Consider the following 17,121-nt stretch of genomic DNA (forward strand, 5'->3'; position numbering starts at 1 on the left):
CTGGTAGCCAGGAGGACTTGTTCCGGTCCACGCCAACGAGGTTCCAAGGAACTGTTCCACTGAAAGGACTTCGTCAAGACAAAGTCACCAGGCCATAGATCATGGCCCTCACCTTGCGACCTGTCTGGAAGGGCTTCCCATACCTGCTGATAAATAGAAGACAAACTGTCAGTTAACTGGGACAAATAGTCACTCATCAACACATAGGGTACATCATGTATAGGGCGAGGCTTAGGGATTCCCCAAATATGCATAGGCCTGCCAAACACAACCTCATATGGCATAAGTCCAGATCGTGAATGTGGTATTGATCTGATAAAAAGTAGTGCTAGGGACAGAGCATCAAGCCATTCCAAAGACGTGGAAGCCTGTATTTTAGCCAATTTCAATTTAGGGGGAATTGAAACAATTCACCAAGCCTGCTGATTGTGGGTGAAAAGCGGCATGAAATTTCTGCTTAATCCCAAACCCTTTCATGACATATTCGACAACTTGCCCAATGAAATGAAGCCTTTTGTCACTCCATAAGACCCAACAAATGCTGACTCGAGGAAAGAACTCCTTTAGGAGAACTTTAGCTGTTGTGAGAGCTGTATTATCCTTCGTAGCATACGCCTCCACCCATTTACTGAAGGCACAAACCACTGCCAATATATATTTTAAGTTATTACAGTGCTCAAACTGAATGTAGTCCATTTGCAGGACCTCAAAAGGTGCAGTTAGTGTCGCTAACCCTCCTGTTAGAGTTTGCATTCTCTTTCTAGGATTATACTGGAGACAGACCAAACAATACTGGACCATCTTTTTAGCATTGCCAGCAATATCAGGATGATCCCAAAATTGCATAAGTTGCTTTTCCATTGAGGATGCACCAACATGTGCCGGCCCATGTGCCATGTGAATCATGGGAATGAGTAGGCTGTGGATAACTTCCATTTCGTCATATCTTTATGCCTCATCCATCATCCAGTGTTCCCTCATTAGACCATTGGTCTAGTTCATCAGTGGAGGCAGATTGTTGCATGTCCAGCACCTCTTGCCTGGCATCATACCAACATTCAGCTTGTGACTTCACTACATACAAAGATGTGGTACTTCGCTGGATTGCGGCTCCACGCGCTGTGTGATCTGCAAAGGCATTACCTGCTCCTATTTTATCAGTCACTTTCTTGTGTACACTACACTTAACAATTGCCACTTTCTTAGGATAGGTTAGAGCAGTAAGTACTAATTCTCCATGCACTATCTGTGTCTCATGTGCGGTGAGAAAGCCCCTTTCTTTCCATAAACAACCAAAATTGTGGGCAACCCCGAAAGCGTACTGGCTGTCGGTAAAAATGTTAAAAAGTAAGTCTTTACTAAACTCACATGCTCTCGTTAGTGCAATCAATTTGGTTGCTTGGGCCGACTATTGTGGAATGTGAGCTGTTTCAACTACTATCTGAAGTGTTGTAATCACATAGGCAGCAGATGTAGTGCCATCAGGCAATTTTAGACAGGAGCCGTTAACCCATAGCTCCCCATCAACACTAGGGAGAGGTGTATCTTGTAGGTCAACACGGCCCTTTGTTTGCTCTTCAGTGAGGAATATACAATCATGTAACTCTTGGTGAATGAGAATGAGTAGCTGAAAATGGCAATAGTGTAACAGCGTTTAGGGTCAGACATCTTTTCAGCGTAATATGAGGGGGCAATTCATATCTTGTCAAGCGAGCACTAGTCAAATGCTGTGGTTTCGTTTGATTTAGCAAAGCATCAACAGAATGGGGTACTAACACAAGCAGTTTATGTGACAAAACTATTCCTTCACTCTGACATATTGATACAGCTGTTGCTGCTACTCGGAAATATCCAGGCAGTGCATGGGCGACTGGGTCAAGGACAGCTGAGAAATATGCACAAGGACGTTGCTTATCACTGTGTGTCTGTGTTAAAACTGAGAGGGCACAACCTTTCCTCTCGTATACATAGAGTGTGAAAGTCTTAGTGTAGTCTGGAGTTCCTAATACTGGTGCAGAGCAAAGAGATTGGTGTAACGGCTGGAAGGCATTCTGACATTCAGTAGTACATGGGAGGGGCATTGGAGTGGCTTTAGTCAAAAGAGCCAACAAAGGTTTAATAATGTGTGAAAAACTGGGGATCCACCGCCTACAAAAAGAAGTAAGGCCAATCAGTGCATGGACATGCTTCTGAGTACGAGGCTCGGGAGTGTCTAAAATAGTCTGAATGTGGTCTGGTGTAAGTGCACATCTCTCCTTAGACAGGAGGAGACCTAAATAGGTAACCTGCAGTCTACAAAATCGCAATTTCTTTCTAGAGACTTTGTGATTATGAGAGGCAAGATATGATAATATTTATATCAGTGTTCCTTCTTCAAACTACTCAGGAGTATATGCAGCCAACAAAATATCATCAACATATTGGATAAGGGCTACCCCTGTAGGTACAGGAGATGAATCAAGTTGCCTTTTTAATGCCTGACTGTAAATGCTAGGACTCTCTGTATAGCCCTGTGGAGCTCTACAGAACCGAAATGATCTAGGGTGAACCCGAACAAACAACGACTGTCAGGGTGAATGGGTATAGAGAAGAAAGCATTCTTCAAATCAGTCACTGAAAATGTAGTGGCAGAAGGAGGGACCATAGTGAGAAGCGTAGTGATATCAGAAACTACCGGATATTGGGGCACTACAATTTTATAAACTTTTTGCAAATCAATAATGAATCTGTAGATTTTAGTGTCAGTATCTTTTTTCAAAATAGGAAGGATAGGGCTAATGCAAGTGTTATAGGAGACTTCTTCCACTACCCCTACTTTAATCAAATCCTTAACAATACCTGGTAAAGCTTCTTCACCTTCTCAGGATATTTTGTATTGGGGCAGGTGAGGCAATGAAACACCTTCCTTTACTTGGATATGCACAGGTGGAATTACCATTTGACCCACATCAGTATCTGATCTAGCCTACAAAGTACTGGGTAAGGATGCCAGAACAACATCCTCTATGATAAGACAAGACCTCTTAACCATTGGATAGTTGTCATTTAAAATAACATGCTCACCTCCCGGAGAACAACATATTGTGGCACGAAAATATTTAAGCATATCGATACCCACAATGTTGTCCAGTGTGGTAGGGGAAAGCAAAAATGGGCATGCTGCAGTGAATTTATCAAGTCTAAATTCAAATGGCTGTGAAAGTGGGCTAGGTGTAGGTGTTGCATCGAATCCTATCGATGTTATCATTATGCAGGACAGGGGAGCCCTAGGAACCAGTTTTTTAAACAGGGCACTACGGGTAGCCCCTGTATCAGGCCAGAAACCGATCAGTAGTTCCTAAGACGTTTGCATCAACATAGGGACCCATTTGATCTACTGGCACCTCAACCAGTTCCTTACCCCATCCTAGGCATCCCTATGCATAATCATCGGAATCTGCAAGGGCATCAGCAGAATAATCAGACATTTGATATTTATTTCGCCTATCAAAAGTATTAGAGTAATTTGGTCCTTGTTCAACTGCCTCAAACCTGGGATGAGCTCCCATACCTCCCAGTTTCCTGAATTCCCTGGGCATCCTCTCATACTTCCCCTTCCCTGCTGGTACTGCTGACCTCGCAAAAGAGGGCCTTCAGAACGCCAATGCCCAGTCGCTTTACAATAAGCACACTGATCAGGGGACAACTTTAATCGAGGGAGAGGGGGTACTCCAGGTGTATACATTGCACGTCTGCCTCTTCTACCTCCCCTAAATAGTGGACGATATATTTGAGCCACAATAACTTTGGTCTTTAAAGCTTTATCCTTCTTATCCTCCCTGCCTTTCACTTACCGGTCCTGTCGCTCATAATATTGGGACATAGTCAAAAGAGAAACTGGGGAAGCAGTAGTCCAAGAACTGGCCTTAAAGCAACCAGCTATTTCCGCTAACATTTTTAGCGACAAATTTATCGACAAAAAAATGCTTACCCATATCATCGGCCAATGACTAACCACTAAAATCAAGGAATGTTTCCTCAAACCTTGAAAAGAAATCAGAAACTGACTCATCCGTTTTCTGTTTACAGGACGCTAACGCAGTCCAATCTATTTTCTTAGGGGGTATGAGAGTCTTTAACTTAGTCACAATAGCTGTAGGAAGATCTAATATCTCCTTCTGAGGTTTCTGCACAGGCTACCTTTCTGCATCTATTTGTTCTAAATGTGCCCAAGTATCACCATATGCTACATTGTCATCTATTTTACATATCGTTCTCCACATATCAGGGGGCAAAATAAGCCCAAAGAACATATCAATATCTGCCAAGGTCATAGTGCAGGAGCTAACGGCTCCTTCCACCTCCTCATAGAAGGCGGCAGGATTTTTCCTGTAGTCGAGCAATGCAGCTTTAAGAGCCATTACAGCAGCTCTACTCCAAGGAGTGTAAACCCAATTATATATAAAATATCCCTTTGCATCAGCCGAAGTTTTGTCAGCATTTGTTCCACCACCCTGTGGAGGAACATACAAGGGTGCAGCTTCACGCATAGGTTTCAGAGTAACTGTTGTACTACTGGGTGCCACATATTCCACCGGAGCATCTACATTCTGTGCTTGAGATTGAACTGCTTCCATACCTCTCTGTTTTCTAGCTAATTCTTGCTCCTTTCATAAACGCAATGCTGCGTCTCATATTTTAACCATTCGTCTAATCATATCAGATAGGTTTGAAAAAGGAAAAGTCCCCTCTGTTAATCATTTATAATCAGAATTTATATCAGCTGGCTCTAGTTCCTGAGAAATTTATCTATAGTCAATATTACCTCCCAAGGGCGAGTAGCCTTGCTAGGGATCAAGATGGCTGCTTAGGCTCCCGGCTCCACCGACCTCCGTCTCCTGCCAGATGATCCTGTCATTAATCCTGTGTTTACGCCCTCCTTGTGGATGAACCGGAGAGTTGTCTGACGGTACAATCCCGAAAACATTACCGGCTTGGCAGACGGAGTTTCGTCAAATTTAAGTTTGAGGCTTTAACCAGCTTGGGTGCCGGGGCTTCGAGTACTGGCCCAGCTGGGTTCCAGTTGAACAACATCGGCCGTGGGAGTTTGGCAGGGTCCGGTCTATTGCTGTGGAGGTTGTTTTTTGCCGGTTTTGGACGGCGGTTCTCTGAGTTTGCATCATCAAAGGAGTGGCGACGAGGCACGACTGAGGCCGTGGGCGGAGGCCCCTTACCCGGGGACGCTGTCTGTCCCCCTCCGGTGTTCGCTGGGTCGGGGTCTTCGCTCGTGGTAGCGGAGTGTAGATAGCTGCAGTGGTACATGATAAGTTGCCCTCCACAGACGTCCGTTCCGCTCCTGCCTGCTCCCCTAGAGAGACCGGGCTCTCTGGGGGATGTAAAAGTGGTCGAAACTGAGCGAGGAGAGATGGGACAGGCCGAATGTGAACGTCGCTGGGAACTGTACTGGCGGTCATCGGGGTGCTCCATTCATATGTTGGGGCCCTCGTGCACAAAATGATTGCTGGTACTTTTGAGACAGGGCGAGTTAGACCGGACTCTGCTCCATTGAAAGAACTAATGCGAGCTGCGACACCTGCAATGGCCATGTATTCGAAGGATGAGGGTCCCGTGCAGCGAGAGGTGCCGCAGCCACTAAGTAGTGTGGCTGCCGTTAACTGCGAACTTGGCGCTTCGACCAGATCATTGTATCTATCATCGCCTTTGACTGCAGGAAGACCGATCGGTGCTCCCTTTCCGCAAACCCCTGCCGGGAATTGTTTTGGGCTCGAAACAGTGTCTCTCCCCTCCCCGGCAGTTTTGCTACGATTGCGATGGAAACAACGTTGGGAGTTGATGTCGGTGAGAGGGGCCCTTAGTGGTGATGGGGTTCTTAATGGCTTACCATCTTTGATTCGTCTCTGGATGTACTCTGCTGAACTCTTTACACACTTTGACTCTCCTGCGGAGGCGGCAGTTCGACCGGAAAGGTTCCGCACGACTGATCGGAAGGGCCAAGGCTGAGACTGATGGACTGGATTTGGAATTGTGGCCCCAGTGAATGAGGGATTTACTACCGTTGTGCCTACGGGAGGATGGGCGGTTTTTAAAGCACAAGTTTTTTCGTAAAATGAAGGGTCCGGTATAGGGGTTGCTTGGTTCTGGTGGGGGGGAGGGGGGACCGGGGGCCCATACGAGGATGGCCCTCCTCCATTTTCTACTTTTAGTTATTTAGTTTAGATGGGGCGACAGGCACACTGCTAGTTGGGGGTTAGGCGAAAGCTACATGCAGGGGTGCAGGGTAGGGGGAAGGGTTTTTTGTATTGTGTGTGTTTTTGTTTGTTCTTAAAATCCTATCTGAATCCTGATGTTGGGTGCCTTACTGACGAGTAATCCTGTATTGTGGGTAGACGGGTTCTGAGGGCTGTACTGATTGAGCTGCCTCTAGCGATTGAGTTTTAAATTGTTGCGTGTTGGTTTCGGTCGCTGCCTAGGTCCATTGAATTGTTGCGCTCCATTTCTCCCTGCCACTCGAAAATTACCTCTCTATGACAATCCTGTTTCCTTTGGGTGGAGGGGTTTGTGGGCTTCATTGGTTGGACTGGGCTTTGAATAATTATCGTATATGATGCGGCTGCATGCTTGTTACAATTTTGGAAGTTATCGTCTTGGTGATCATCCGTCTATTCTGCATTATATGTTTGTATATTTTCCTGTTGTCTCATAATGTACGGCACCTGCTGTTGATCCTCTTTATGTTCAATTAATAATAAAAAGATTTATTAAAAAAAAAATATTACCTCCCAAGCAAATTTTTCTATAAAATAAAATTGTTCTGTATTTTTTCCACTGTTGAATCATAGTTACATTGAGCGATGCAGCGTGAGGCCAACAAGCCTCCTCCCTAGAATCAGTTTTTAATTTATCTTTGTTCTGCTCTAGTCAAAGTAGAGCGAGTCTGTTGCCCATCATGTTTATCTTTACCTTTTTCTTCTGAAGACAAATGCTCTCGTCAGAAACCTTTTCCTCAGGGGCACTTGGAATAGGAAATTTATAAGGGGGTGGGGGTCATTCTAATAGGATGCAATCATCCTGAGGCGTATTAACTAGTGGTTAGATAGGGCGCCTAATAGGGTACTGGCCATTTAGATCTAATCGACGTTCTCTATCTTCTTTTTCTATTTTTTCCTTCTTTTCTTTAGTTTTTTAATTCTAGCGCTTTTTGATATATCGTTTTTCCTTGTTCTTTTTCTGCTAGAGCTTCTGCTCTCTTCACTCTCTCTCGTACTTCTTTCTCCCACATACGCACACAATCAAACATGTCCTGTCTACTTTTTCTTTTAATTAAACACTGCTCTACATATTGAACCTTTTTAAAATCGAATGACCCATTCACTGCCCATTGCAGATCAGACTCTTGCTTTGTGTATTTGTTCCACAATGAACCGTACATTATGGAAGAAATACCATATTCAACATACATGTCTCTATTAGGTGTCCCCTCTGGGGGAGCTGGCTGACTTTGTTTCAAACTTACTTTGGTACCACCAGAGCAGCAACACCACCTACGGAGTGTGCTGAGAACAGGCATGCTTTACCAATATGTGTAAAATATTACTACTCCAAATAAATATTCCAAAAGGAGAAAAATCTCCACATTACCTGCCTTCAAATTTTGCAAAGATTGAATAACAAATTCAAACAAAAAAGCCCAGGCTAAACAAATCAAGAGTGCAGCTTCAGCGGCCTTACCAAACAGAAGTCTTCAACTCCCACCTTCCGATCTCTGGTCGACCTAATGGTCACTGCAAATTGCGCCAAAGAAAACCCCAGTCGAGACTGGCCACCACCTGGGAAAACTGGAAAAATCATGTTGGCCTGCAAAGACAAAGGTCTCCTCATGCAGTGCCCTTCCTCAGCAATATTTCAATCCTTCGTTGAGACCACTCCTTCGGACGGCTACATCTCTGATGGGCCCTATGAGTCGGGTGCCAACTGTGGAAATGTACCGTTTTAGGGGTACACTGGTGCAGGGTTACCCTTTTGTAAGCATGGGCGTAAAATCCGTTCCGCTCGCGGATTTTGCGGATTTTCGGTAAATTCGCAATCCGCGAACTCTCGCGAACTTGCGGATTTGCCGAAAATTCGTAAAATTTGTGCGAAGCGGATTTTTTGCTTGGTCGCGCTTGCCAACTAGAATACTATACAATTTCGCGGGAGTAAATACTTGCGAACACGTAGATGCGGCGGGCAGCGACAATCTCGCAATTGCGAGATTGCAAAATTTGCAATTTCGCACAAGAAATCCACCAGCAGGCAGCATAAACCTTGAAAATTATGATTTTTATCAGAATAACTCCTCAGGTTGACATTTGCCTGCACTTTTTCTTTGCAAGGAGTCCATTTTGGGGGGTGGGGTTGGGAGGAAGGAAGTGCCCCACAGTCTCCAACTTCCTGTTCCTGTCCACCAGGCTCCTCTCAGTGCTTTCTTCATGTGCTGGTCACTTTGATTTGGATCTTGACCTGGAAGGATTACTTTTGTGGATGCTGCTGGATATTTGGATTTTTGCAAAACTGAAAGCACTCAGCAGGTGCCAACGTTCAATCTTATCATTAGTAACCATTCCCTGTAGTGCTTCCTGAGGGGCCCCTTCAGAGTTCATTTGCCTACTTGCAACTATTCTATGACCCTGCTCTGACCCTCACAGCAGGCTCAGAGAATAGCTACAAGTATACAACAAAGGTCCTGTTAAAAAAATTACACTGCAACAGAAAGCAATTACAGACAAAACTGAAAGCACTCAGCAGGTGCAAAAGTTCAATCTTATCATTAGTAACCATTCCCTGTAGTGCTTCCTGAGGGGCCCCTTCAGAGTTCAGCAAATTACAGATAAGGAAGCAGGTGCCAGCCAGACTGGAAGTTTAAATTCAGTGACACATTAATCAACCCCAAATTAATTCATGTCAGTTGAAGCATGGCAGGTGTGCTTGCTTTTTTTCACCCCCATAATCTACAGTGATAAACCAACCAGAGGGTGGCAGTGATGTACCAGAGGGTGGCATGGGTGTACCAGAGGGTAGCAGTGGTGAAACAGAGGGTGCTGTGAACCTGTGATGATGAACCAGATGTAGAAACAACATAGTCGCGGCCGTTGCGAGCCGACAAGTAAGTTCGCAATTGCGAACTGGTACAGAACCCTCGCGAACTGGCAGAAATCCTTGCGAACACAAAAAAAAAATACGCAAATTCGCGAGAGTTCGCGGATTTTGCGGATTGCGAATCCGTAAATACGCAAGTTTGCGGATTGACAATTCGTAAAATCCGCCCATGCTTACCCTTTTGTCCACGAGTTCAAAGACCAACAAAATAGAGATCAGCATTGGAGTTGGAATAAATAACAAGTTTATTAATCACTCATGAGTGGGACCACATCCACACAGCACTCTTAAGTGTTGCATGAGGTAGTACACTGAATTCACAAACTGTGTCCCTTTTATACTGATTTTCTGCAGTGTAAGCATGTGAACAGAAATAGGAAGTACACGTTTTAGAAATAGTTATCAGCAAACAAGGGCAGATGAATAACTACATGGTCAGCAAAGTGGGAGGGGGAGCAGAAATGCTTATTGCAGCAGTAAATGGTCGACAGTTAACATCTGAGACCAGGTGCACTGGCAGCTACAACCCTTAGCACGTAAATTGCTTTTAGCTGAGTCAGGAAGTCAACTAAAATAGATAACACAAGCAGAGTGAAAAGACGAGCAGCAGAGGACGGGAGAATTACAAAGGAAACAAAATGAACACCACAGCCAAAATGTCTGTTGCTTATGCTAAGTGAAATATTACACATTTCCACAATACATCCACTCGCAGACTCACTCAGAAAGCTTACTCCCACTCAAGACAAATGTAGACACTCATGCACTGACTCACAGACCCACTCAGAGGCTCATTCACCCACTCATGGACCCACTTAGACACTCATGCACCCACTCACAGACCCACTGAGAGAGTCCTGCACACACTCATGGACTTACTCCGACAGCCATACACCCATTGAAGACCCATTTACGCAGTCATGCATCCACTTGCATGCTCAGTCAGAGTCATGTACCTACTTATGGACTCACATAGACAGTCATAAACCCACTCAAGACCCATTTTGACACTCATGCACCCTCTCACCGACCCACTCAGAAACTCATGCACCTACTAATGGACTCAGTCAGACAGCCATACATCCACTGAAGGCCATTTTGACATTCATGCACCCACTTACAGACCCACTATGAGACTCATGCATCCATTTATGTATCCACTCAGACACTCATGCACCCACTCACAAAGCTACTCAGAGAGTGACACACCCACTCACGGTCTTACTCAGACAGGTCTATACCCACTCAAGACCCATTTAAACACTTACTCAGCCATTCACATACCCACCCAGAGACTCCTGCACCCCCTCACAGGCCTACTCAGAGACTCACGCACCAACTCATGGATGAACTCAGACATTCGTACAGCCACTAATAACCCACTCAGACACTGCCGCACCCACTCACAGACCACTCAGACACTGATGCACCCAGTTAGAGTTCAAATTAGACAGCCTTGCACCCAATGGAAGACTCACTCAGAGACTCATGTACTTAGTCAAAGAGCAACTCTGAAAAATACACCCACTTGCACATGCACTTAGATGGTTACAAAACTATTTACAGAATTATTATAACATATATCAATGTAACATTAGAGTTATAAATCTAAAATGTGTTTTTGTCCCGTTAAGTCGCACTTATGTTTTGCAGATTCCCGACGGAGTCACTACTCCCAAAATAGTTTTTTTTTTAGAGGATTTAAAATCATCTTTATTTAGTATTGGGTAATAGATGGCTCCGAAGACAGCCTTTGTAGTCACTGAATGTCACAGCAACACATAAGACCAGATGCAGAGTTTTAGGTTGCTGACAAACACTCTATTGCCTTCATCTGTAAAGTGAACTCCATTTCTTCTATAGACTCCATGCATGTCAAAACGCAGGTTGCTGTTGTAGATAGAGCCCATGCAATAGTCTCTGAGGAATGCAGAAACAGCTTTATTTACCTGCGTCCTGGCTTTGTCAATCTGCCGACAGAATTGATTTGACCACTTCCGCTTTTGTCTTTGGCATATGTTGGAGTACACCAAGACAGTGTAGACAAAAGTGTCATTAGATTGTTAGGATTTTGTCTTAAGTTAGGATTTTGTTCTCAGTTAGGATTTTGTTCTCAGTTAGGATTGTGTCTTAAGTTAGGATTTTGTCTTAAGCTAAACTTAGTTTAACTTAAGTTTGTCTAAAGTTTAATTTAAGACAAAATCCTAACTTAAGACAAAATCCTAACTTAGGACAATATTCTAACTAAAGACAAAATCCTAATTTAGCACAAAATCCTAATTTAAGACAAAATCCTAACTTAGGACAAAATCCTAACTTAAGACAAAATCCTAACTTAAGACTACTAAATGCCTTCTGTGAATACCAAAAGTAGTAAGTTTAGGATTTTGTCTTAAGTTAGTTCTGTGAATCAGGCCCAGAGAGACTCACTACTCTTTTTTTCTGGGAAGACATTTCTAGTGAAACAGTGCAAATATTTAAGAATTGACTACGCAAATTAAGAAGTATGTTAATAATAAACAGATTTTTAATGTGTGTGTGTGTGTGTGTGTATATATATATATATATACATCAGCCTATTCCCATATATAATCGATTTGACACCTTATCTACCTTAGAGGAAATCGACTGACTTGGGGATGGCATCGGATTGTATAAGTTACCATCACAAGGAGGGTACGGCTCTACTTCCTGGGGCAATTACTCCTAGTGTTGAACCAATGTCTCATGGATTTACCCCTTCCCAGCGCTCCTCTTTTATTGAAGATAGCACTCCCACAGGGTGTTCTGTCCCTTGCCATATGCTGTCTGTCAGACGGCGAACGCCACTACTGTTACCTACACTGTGAAGGTTTCTTCATGGAATATTGCTGGCCTAGAATCTAAATTACACCTATCAGATTGAGCTAGCTTTATTGACGAGTCAGACATTTGGTCCTTTCAGGAAACGTGGGCAATAGCCTCTCTTTTTCGCTCTGGCTTCCTGAACTTTTTTAAACCTGCAGTTAAGGGCACTAGAGGCAGACCGGTGGGTGGTTTGTCTATTTGGGTACGACAATGTGTGGATGTATCAGTGGTGAAGATTCCAATTGTTAGCTCGGATATTATAGCTATTAGGGTCGATTCTACGAAGGGGCTCAACATTTTTATTATCAACATTTATGTAAGGGGCCTTCCAGGTGGAAGATGCTCGCCAACAGTCCTCTTATTGGAACACTTTCTAAGTGTTGAAACTAAAATCGTAAATTGGATTGTGGTTGGGGACTTCAACACCTGTTTTGAGCCCCTGGACGTGGATGATGGGAAGCTCTCAGAGACTGAGGACTCTATCTGGGGTATCCCCCAGTTAGAGCTAACACCCATTAAAAAATGGACGCAAGCGGCTCTGTTTATGAAGGGTTTGTGCCTTGATAAGGGCTTAAGGGCCATTAATGGCAGAACGAAGTCAGATAGGTCTGGGGCAGTGACCTTCGATAACGGAAGATTTGGATCCTGCATCGAATATATATTGGTTAACTTGGAGATGTGGTCGGTCATTGCTGACATGGTGGTCACGTGTAGATCAGAAAGATACCATAATCCTCTAGTCCTGTGTGTGGTAGATAATAGTTTTATGAACACCCCCATGGTTGATGACCCTTTTGTACAAGCAAAAGTAACCCTAACCAATGATGAAAACAGGGTACGTTGGCCAAAAATAGCCATGAATGAGAGTTTACGGGATATGATTAGGAACCTGCTTATAACCACAATGGATAAACTTAATAGCCTCGAGTCCCAGGTTGAGGTCAAAGAAAACATACCCGGTATCCATAGAGAGTTATTTTCAGTGCTTAAAACCTTTTTTGTTAAAAGCTTACCCCCTGACAATAAAAATAAAGCGTTGAGATCTTGTTCTCGGTTTGATAATGGTTGTAGACAAGCCCAAAGAGCACTGCTTATAGCCATTAAATCTAGATCACCAGATGTTATTCATACTTGTAGGACCACATATACACTTGCCCAAACAAAAGCAAAGAGGAATTGGGATGAGGATCACTGGAGGGGGTTACTCCAGGCTTGTGATGGGCAGAATATGTTACAATTTTGGCAACTCCTTAAATGGGGTAACCGCGCACAAGATATGCAACCCTCATCTCATGTGGAGCCACAGCAGTGGGTCTCGTACTTTGAAAATCAGTTTAAGTCTAAGAGTAGGTCTGTAGTTGTAACACCTACTCTCACTTGTGAGGATACCTTGGTATTCGCCACTAGTGAAGTAAAGTCAGTCTTAAAAGTGATCCCGAGTGATAAAGCACCGGGGCCTGATTGTATCCCTGCTGATCTATTCAAACACGAGCAAGACCTGTGGGTCCCCTATTTGACAATGCTAGATAATGCCCTTGCCAATGGAGCAGCAGTCCCCGATTCTTGGCTAGGGGCTGAGATATTGCCAATCTACAAGAAAGGCGATTGCTCTGCCCCCGCCAATTATCGACCGATTAGCCTCGTAGACGCGGTACAAAAGATCATTGCCCGTCTTCTCTTGGGACGTATACAGGGCTGGATGGCCGATTTTGACATATTAACACCGCTCCAGGCGGGTTTCCGGTCACATATTGGGACCCTTGACCAAGCATTTAGGTTTATGCTTCTGTATTGGAAAGAGGTTTCCCTTTGGGGTGGCATGCTCTTTGCGGCCTTCGTGGACCTACGGTCCGCGTTTGACCTTGTTCCAAGGATCAAGCTGTGGGAAGTTTTATTGAGGATGGGCATGCCTGAAGAGCTGGTGGTTCTCTTGATTAACATGCATGAACATACGCATACCATGGTGCGATGGGGCAAACCAGGGGAGGTGACCGAAAGGTTTGAGGTTTCCAAAGGGGTCAGACAAGGGTGTGTGCTAGCCCCCACCTTGTTTTCTTTGTTTATCAATGGGGTTATGAACTATTTTTCTAACCATCCGACAGACGCTCCCTCCCTTGCCGGTATGAAAGTCCCCCTGCTCATGTTCGCGGACGATACGCTCTTAATATCTAAGACGAGACAGGGTTTGCAGCTAGCCATGTCTCGCTTCGAGCTCTTCTGCCGCCAACATGAGCTGGAAGTTAACGCAGGGAAGACTAAATTTATGGTCCTTCGTTGTCCTAGATCTGTCAAAGCAAGGGTTAATATGGGGGTGTTGTCCTGGACCAGACAGCTGTTTTTACTTATTTGGGAGTTACCTTTAGTGAAATCTTAAGTTGGAAACCCCAGATAGACCTCCTTACCCTCAAGCATGCCCAACTTGGTGGAGCATTGTTGAAGGAACATAGAAATTCCTTAACGAAACCATTGGCCCCCTGATCAAAATCTATGGCTCGAAAATTCTTCCTGCTATTATGTATGGAGCGGAACTGTGGGGCTTCAGCGACACTTCTCAACTTAAGGCTGCACAGAACAAATTTCTCAGGTCAGCAATTGGGTTACCTCAATCAACTCCTCGTATTCCCCTATTATATGACCTAGGTTGTCAGCCCGTAGAGGATATATATATATATATATATATATATATATATATATATATATATATATATATATATATATATATATATACTGAATTTCATTGTATTTGGAGTTGTTGAGGCTGGAGGCCATGTCGGTGGCCCCCATGTTGTATCCAGGGAAGAGTAATAGGTGGCACCATTCGTGGAGTAGGACGGGGTGCTGGCGCAAGGAAATTCTTCGATTTTCAGCATGGGTTGCGCGTCCTGTTGATATGGATTGGTGACCCCACTCAGAAGGCTTAGAACAAAGTGGTGACTGGGCACTGTGGGAGTATGCACTCCAAACGGTGAGGTGGGTGGACAGGATTGCGATTTTTTGTTGTGGATGGGCCCCCTCTGACTCTCGCATTACAGCAATGAACTTCATTGTCATCATGGCGTTTAGATCGTAAGAAATTTATGAGGTGCATGCTGGTACTATGAGTTTTTTGACCAGCAAGATCTATTGGGTGGAACTCCCTGGATCCCCAAACTACAGATTTATCTGTTTTAGCAACTATTTTGGAATATTGTAACAATTTGGGGCATCAACATATGCCATTTTACAATACTGATGACATGGGGAAAAGCTGTTGATTTGCACTATGCTGCGTTTTTTAAAATTTGAATTGAAGTGTACACAAACGTTAAAATGCGCAAATGTCTTGCAATAATTAGTTTAATACTTTACATAGAATTTTAGATTGCACCGGTAGAAACACAGTACTTGCAATTTAAACTACATTCTGTGGTTTGTATTGTTATTGGTCACGTGATTGGGATTTACAATATCGTATTTGTGAATTACCAGTGCTTTTTACTTTTGGTGACAATCAATTATGCATTTAGCATTTGTGTGGTTTTATTATTACTTAGGAAACACTGTATAACATGTAATAGGAACATACTCACAGCACATTAGCAACAAAGTATTTCGTCTGTGTTTAACACCTAGTGATATTTAAAGGCAATCTAAACATGGTGCACCTTTAGATTGACAAAAGTAGGTTCCCTGCCAAAGCACGTCTCTCTTCTGAGCAGAGTCATTGGAGGCCCATGACAATAAAGATTTGCTACAGATTTTATCCACTTCGTGTGCGTGCACTCTTCTTGTTCTTGCTTAAAGTTGGAGTTGGTGAAATATATAGATAGATAGATAGATAGATAGATAGATAGATAGATAGATAGATAGATAGATAGATAGATAGATAGATAGATAGATAGATAGATAGATAGATAGATAGATAGATAGATAGATAGATAGATAGATAAAGAGAGAGAGATACGGTGATGTGATAATCTAAAGTGCCAGGTGTTAAATATTGGTTATATAAAGTATGATATACATGTAAATGATTTGAAGCGTTTCTTTATAGGTGAAGTGAAGTGTATGTGGAAATAGTTAAGTATTTATAAAGTATTGATATAAGGAAGTGGAGACCATCATAGATAGGCTTTTGTGTTATAAAACAGTCTACAGTTAATTTTTATGTGGTACATAGAGTTTTAGTACCTTTTGTGCAAATGTTATATTAAATTTATTTAGAAGGTTCTTTTTCAGCTGTATTTCCGTAGTAGGACCTGGCAATATGCAGTATGTGCATGAGGCATTAGTGCTTGTATGTGTCACATCTTGTATGCTTGAGGCTATACACTTAGTTCTACTGCTAGGGAACATGGTTTTTAAAAGTGTTTGAGAAACTTTAACTATCTAAAATAGACTCCTAAGGTAGTGTGTAGCAATCCCATAGGTAAACTGTATGTGTTTCAAAGCAAACATACATAGTTTGCACTATTTGTGAGCTACATGCCCACTTTTATGTGCATTTGCTTACTTATACATGCAGTCTGGTACATTGATTTGAATCTTAAGAAAGCAGTTATAAAAGGGTGTAGCTAGTAATACATACTCACACACACTGTTAAAACTATGTCAAGTTTCACTCACATGTCCTAACACAACTCTTATATATCTTGTGCTAATGCAGGCAATGAGAGTATCATATAAATAAGTGTTTGGTGACTGACGCACCCAAAAGACAATTCATGGCATTACTTACATATAGATTTACAGAGCCAAACACTTAAAAGGAGAGCCAGCGATGTAAGTGAGTTTAGTAGATATAGAGAAAAAACCCAGGTAGGAACTAACATACTTATTCAGAGATATAGTAAAGCTCTGACTCTGCCATAGATTTTTTAATATGTCTGAGGCCTTGCAGACTTCATTTTCTGCTGGCAGTTTAATTGCTAGGCTGGCTTCACAAGCTTTAACCTGCTATTCTAGTTTTTCAAAATGTTAGTTATAAGGTAGCCTGTATGTGGGCTATAGGGTAAACTGGAATGTGTATAAAAGCAAACACATGTACTTAGAATGTTTTCCGACCGACATGCACAATTTTTGACATGTATGCTCTGTTATACATGAGGATACTACATTTAGTTCAATCTTATATATGCCTTTATGAAAGGGAGATGTACT

The sequence above is a fragment of the Lissotriton helveticus genome, chromosome 4_1 (assembly GCF_964261635.1).
Source record: "Lissotriton helveticus chromosome 4_1, aLisHel1.1, whole genome shotgun sequence".
Classification (NCBI taxonomy): domain Eukaryota; kingdom Metazoa; phylum Chordata; class Amphibia; order Caudata; family Salamandridae; genus Lissotriton; species Lissotriton helveticus.